Genomic DNA, 6579 nt, shown 5'->3' with positions numbered 1-6579 from the left:
GGGGATGTAGCTCAGTGGTAGAGCGTTCGCTTTGCATGTGAAAGGCCCGGGGTTTGATCCCCCGCATCTCCAAACTTTTTGCATTTTTTTTTACCTATAACATTTTAATTTCCACAAAATTTTACCGAATAATTAAAAATTAATTTCTCTCTAGCCCTCACTGTTTCCTTTTTTCTCTCTATCTCTTTTTCCACTAAAAGCATTTTTTTTTATTCAGTTGTCAAAACAGATGTTTTACTTTCGTTTGGAACATTAAAAAAAAATCTTCTTAATTTTCTTTAGGTGTTGGCCAAAAGCCTTAAGCAAATTGGGGAATTATGCGGTAATCAAGTGTAATAGTTTTAAAAATTTGGCAAATATATTCCTTATGGCTTGATGGTTAACCTTGTTCTTCTTCTTTCGTATTGTGGGGGTCAGAGGAGGACATCTGATCTAGGTCTTCGAGCCAGTCTAGGGCCTCAGGACCTCAGGAGGAGTCACCGCATTGACCTCATTAATGAATGGAGCGGTCTTTCGTTAAACACATGTCTTACGGAGAAAACTTGCTGACATAAAATAATGCTAATTTATTAAGAATCTCTTCTCATCTGAAATAAGAGTAGTTACATTTGGTTTAAGTTTATTTTTATTTATTTAACAACAGACCCACTTGACGTGGTTTAAATAAATATACACTTTTACATTTTAATTTACACTTTTCTTATTTGTAATACTTATTGACTACATAATTTTTAACGTTTATCTTTTCATGCTTAGTCTAGGTACATTTTTAATTTCACTGGGAACAAAGCTATTCATTTTTAACAATTCTGTATTTTGGAATTATTCAATCTTTTTAGGCTAATGTTTTCTTTCGGCCTTGTAATTTATGTGTGAAATCTTACTGTTAACACTATAACAATACATAAAGAGTTCAGCACAAATTTCTAAGGTGTATAAATTTTAAGCTCAGAAGAATTTAATACATTAATTATTTATTTATTTATTTATTTATTTATTTATTTATTTATTTACGGACAAATAGTCCATTAACAACATATTAATTACACGAATAAGTTTTATAAACAGAGATGACAGTGAAAGGAGAGCATATATAAATGAGGAGCGAAGACAATAACAATGACAATAATAATATAAAAGTAAGAATGGGAGATAATAATAAGTCAAAGCATGAAGATGGTTCAAAGGGCATTAGAAATTAGACATTGCGTATTGACTGTCGAAAGTCATTTAGGCATATACCACAAAATTCAATGCTTTGACTTGACAGTGAGTTGACAAGTCTCGACATTCTGGACAAAGGAGAATGGTATCCATAATTGGTAGAATGTTGATTGACGAACAGCAATTCATTATTTCGGAGTCTACGGGAAGGGATGTTGAATTGGATAAGTTGCAACAAAGCAGGTGAGTCTGTAATACCATTGATAATCTTGAATATGCAAATCAGATCAGTGTCCCTTCTACGTTTCTCCAAAGAAGAAATGTTTAAAGTTTGTTCAACTTCATCATATGAGTACTCTCCTCTTTTTTTTTCCTCTTTATGTCAGTTTGATGAATCAATTGCATCTAATAACACTGTCTGACAGGAGAATTATGTCAGACCTGGTTGTGTTATGTACAGTATGTACACAGAGTCATCAACAACTTAATTGACAGTCCTGCCATCGTTGTCACTATTAAATTCTATGTGCCGACTAGTAATACAAGACAAAATATAATATTTTTCTACAATACATCCACAACCAACTATCAGACACACTCACTTACAAAATATGATACATGATCTGGGCAACAAGTTTAGGGGTACTATTGATATATTTATTGACTCCATTTATAGAATTAAGCGTAATCTATATCAGTACTTTGTTGAATCCTACAAATTAGAGTAGAGTTGGTAATGTAGTTTTAGTGATATTTCTTATATCAGCTGAGTGAGATTTAGAGCAAATGAGCGAAGAATTTTAACACCTGTGTCCTTATTAAAAGTATGATTGGTGGAAATAAGATGATAAGGTAATAATAAAAGGAAAAGATTGGATAACTTAGAACCTCTGGAAATCAAAAAATCCCCAAATAATAACGCTAGTATATTGAATAACCAAATTAATTTATCGTTTAGTCCCATTCTAGATATATTTCCAGTAAACCGCTCTGTTATTGCTGAAATTCCCCCAATTACCCGTCCCCCTTTGTTAACCTCCTACTCAAACACCAAAATTATATTTTTTGTGTGTATATCTGTCAATATTTTGTATTATAGGTTAGTTTTAATATTCTCCCGACGAAGGGAGGGTGCTTCCGAAACCGGTAGAGTATAATTAAAATTATAGTGGTCTAAAACAAATTTATATCTTTTATTGTGATATCTTTGTGTCTAGAATTATTCCCAATTAATTTATCAAATTAACCTTTTCCACGGTTTCACCATACATTATCAGGTACTTGATGTTGATTAAGTTCACGAGTACATTATATAGGTAATTACCAACTTGTACGTACGTTAGGGTTCATTCAAGTGGAATCAATCAGGCATCGCTTATCCATGCATTAACAGATTACGGTTAACGAATTGTTTCTACTTAGCAGAGTTCTATACTAATTAGCATCACGTTTTAGAGTTGAGCAGAGGAAAGAGTAGTCGTTGATGGACTGTCAAACCGGTAGTTTAACGGAAAGTAATATCAGTAAAGAGGTTATTCAAACACTTCATGTCTTATAACCAATTTTGTCTTCAATAGAGCTGGAACGTAATATTTGGTTACAATTCTTTTTGAATTACGGTTTATTTTTTTACTTTCGTTTTGCCTTAAGTTTTGACGTACGTTTTGAATATTATATTAATTTATTACCTAGTTATTAAGTAGGTACATTGGAAATAGGTACCTAGGAATTAAGTACGTAGGTATTAAGTAGTTAAGTACTAAGTACCTAAAGATTAAGTGCCTTGGAATTAAGTACCCAAGAATCAAGTACCTTGGTATTAAATACCCCGGCGTGCGCAAGTAAATTTTATTTGTTTAAATGTGTAATTTCACTAATTACTAATTAAAAATAATACATAGTATATTTGTGGCACGTCCAGAGTGGAAGTTACTCTCAGTATCGCCCTCGACCACCATTCCGAATTGAAACGTTGCTTATAACGGCTTTGGCCATGGTTGGTGACCAGAACTGAACAGCCAGGTCCTTCCCCACCTTCCTCTCCCCATCTCCTTTCTCTCCCCACTATCTCCAGCCTCATAACAAACACCAATTAGGGATGCCACAGTCTCACTGGCTTCAGACGGTTGGGAGCATTTGGGACTCTTGTGCAGTTTCACAAAAACAATTAAGAAGAATGCAAGCAGATGCAATGTTAGTATTAGCATAGTTTCCCGATTGTTCCACGTGTTTCCGGATACCGCGTACAAACTTTATGTTAATATTTTTTCATTTTTGCCACTGCTTCGAATGTTTACAGATTACTGTGAATATGATTGATCTGTGAAAAATCGAGCCATATTATAAAACCATTTAAAATTTTTTTAAATAATTTATTTTTTATTTATTTTTTGGAATAACTTAATGAGTAAAACCTCAAATTGTAATTTTTAATTATTGAAGACAATATTAGCGATTCTTAAACGAAAATTCGATACATACTCGATCGATCAATCGATGGATGTGACTGTATGTTTTTATGATATATCTGTGTCAAATTTTCTTTTAAAATATTATATTTTAGGAGTATAATTTACCGCTTGTGTGAATTATTCTTCACAGAAGCTGTTAAAATTTTGAAAATGATGACACTTAATTTCAAGCAAATTTTAGTTTATTGAAGCAGATTTGACGCAGGAATATTTCACGGGACAAACAATCACACACAGACAACCGAAATTAGCATGTTTGATAATATTTCTTTGTATCCATGGTTATAGGTAGGTACTTGTAGTACTTGCATGAACATATTATTATTATTATTTTCCTTTCTAGGTTTTGTGGTTTTCTATGGCTCTTGTAAACCAATGATCCGACTTTACAGGCAATAAAATAAAAATAATGTATTTTTCTCATGGATTCTTATTTTATCGCCTTTACCCACTCGCGTAAACAACTGATATTTTAATTTTATTTAAAACGTGCAATTTTTATTTACATTTTTAAAATCCCACCACCAACGTCTCAGCGTAGCTTTATACAGTCATTTCGCAAAATATACCGAATTTTTTACCCGTATAGGTTTGAAAGCTTGTAACTTTTTAAATATCAGGAAGACTGTAACTATTTTGATATCAATCCAAAAAAGAAGAATGAATATAGGCATAAGAAAAAAATAAATAAAAAATTCATTTTAAATACGTAAAAGATTTAAAAATATATATTTTACGATTAAAAGGATTTTTTTTTCATGTTGTCTGTTTATTTATCTATGAAAATCAAATATTATGTTTATACACTTACATAGAAATTAAAGTAATTACGGTAAATTCTTTGTAATGCCTAAACCTACTTGATTCTGTGCAAAGGTGGGCATTCGTCCGATAGCAAATTGGATTAACCTAGAAGTTTCCAAGAAAATGGGCGTCTTCTATATGGCTACCAGATTCTTCAATAATAACCACTTTTTAACCCTATGCAAATCTCAAGTACGATCAGCAATTGAATTTGGGAGCCACCTCTGGACTCCAAAAGATGGCTCCCAAATATGGCTCCCCTAATTACTTGATAAACCTTCTTAATTCTGTCTAAGGGAGGGCGGTCCGTCTGATTGACAATCGATTGTTAACCGACCGATTGACATCTCTAATGCACAGACGCCACGTGGGCATGCTGAGTCTGTGCTACGGGTATTTTAATGGAGCCTGCCCTAATGAGTTAGCAGCATTGATCCCCGGTGCACTAGTTCACAGTTGATGTTGGCTTCATGAGAACGGGCCGCTTCTTCGACTCGTTTTTGTGAAAGACGGATCTTATGTGGAACGAGTATAATTCATACAATCCGGACTTCCTCAAAACCCGCATTAATAAATCCTTCCCTACAGCCCCTATCTTAACCCGTCTCACAACGCTGCCCAACCGGGTGGCGACATTTTTAAACAGATGTTACATCTAATTACCTCTTTGAGGCCTAGGAGACCATTAGCCTTACAAAAATTGGCAACATCCGTTTTCAAATCGATATAGATAACACTTCTGGGAATATTCTCTTTAGTGGTGCAGATGAACCAATTTAGTTCTTGACTGAAATTTAAATGTCCCGCCCAGAATGTATATAATATTATCTGTATTGCTGAATATAGAAATTATGTCGAAGATTCGAACCATAAAATTCGTTTTCACCAGTAAAGTGAAAACCAGTTTAATGAGCTTCGTGAATTTTCTGATAGAGAGTGCTTTAATTCACTTCAAGAAACGCATTTCAGACAATGTGACGAAATGGATATGATAATATTATTTTTTAACATCTTCACCTCCACATCTAATAAGGAAAAACATACTCATATAGAGCAATAAACAACGCTGGTTCTGAATAAATAACTTTTATTACATAATTATAATAAGGAACTCCAGTGAAAAATAAAATGGAAAAAACATATTATATTCATATAGGTCAACAAACTCCAATTTTGAATATTTGAGTTTTATTACACAAGGAAAAATATTATGTCTTGAGTACATATTTATATAGGTCAACAAACGCCGATTGTAAGTACGGGTTGTTCCACAAAATTTGAAGTTGATTTTCAAGTTCTTTGAACGTTCTATTCAAGTTCTGTTAATATTTAAGTTATTTGAAACAACTGGTCAACAATGATATAATAACAGAACTTGAATAGAACCTTCACAGAACTTGAAAATGAACATTTTTTTCGAAGAAAATTTCTTCTGAAAGCTTATCACTTTGTGACTACATTATTTATTATATTAAAACACAAATAACTTTACATCACTATATATAATCTCTTCATGTTTCATGAACAAAGTTCACATCATCAGTAGTAAGTATATAGTAATATACTTACTTTTCTCTTAATTTTATTTTCTCTTTCTAACACTGCTTAAATCGTATATCTCACCGTAATACAAAGGAAATAAACGATTATATTTATGCCTCTGAGGAGGCAATTGAAAAATTAAAACGAATGTGCTGTGTTAAAAATAATAATAAAAAATGAACTGGAGTTCCTTATTATGAAATAAATTACGGTTTTTAACGGGTAATTAACTATATTTGAGCGACAAAAAAGTTTAAATAACATCACAAGTAATGTAATATTACATTGTATATTATCCCGAATAAATACGTAATATAGTATTTGTATAATGTTACAAAACAATATCGTTTTCTTGTGGAATTCTAAATTTTCACCAGCGGAATCTTGAGCAGAGATATCTACCACAATAAAGTTACTAATTTTTAAATATTTTATTACAATTTCAAATGGCAAAAACAATATATGAACTGTGACCCCGACGTGATTTGAACACGCAACCTTCTGATCTGGAGTCAGACGCGCTACCGTTGCGCCACGGAGTCGATACATTAGATTGATCGAGATTTGCATTGGAATACGATTTGACAACCATATTGTT

The 6579-nt window shown here is 32.5% G+C and overlaps 2 non-coding genes across 2 annotated transcripts; one reads left to right on the top strand and one right to left on the bottom strand.

The window, feature by feature from the left end:
• On the top strand, nucleotides 1–72 carry TRNAA-UGC (transfer RNA alanine (anticodon UGC)). Its single transcript has one exon. It is a non-coding gene; the product is annotated as a tRNA-Ala (tRNA).
• Nucleotides 73–6451: 6379 nt separating this feature from the next.
• TRNAW-CCA (transfer RNA tryptophan (anticodon CCA)) lies at nucleotides 6452–6523 on the bottom strand. The gene has a single exon. It is a non-coding gene; the product is annotated as a tRNA-Trp (tRNA).
• Between the last annotated feature and the right edge of the window lie 56 nt (nucleotides 6524–6579).

This window comes from Hesperophylax consimilis, chromosome 13 (assembly GCF_061612785.1).
Source record: "Hesperophylax consimilis isolate HC1 chromosome 13, BYU_Hcon_1.0, whole genome shotgun sequence".
Classification (NCBI taxonomy): domain Eukaryota; kingdom Metazoa; phylum Arthropoda; class Insecta; order Trichoptera; family Limnephilidae; genus Hesperophylax; species Hesperophylax consimilis.
The sequence above is the reverse complement of the archived record's forward strand: the minus strand, read 5'-3'. Positions and strand labels throughout refer to the sequence as shown.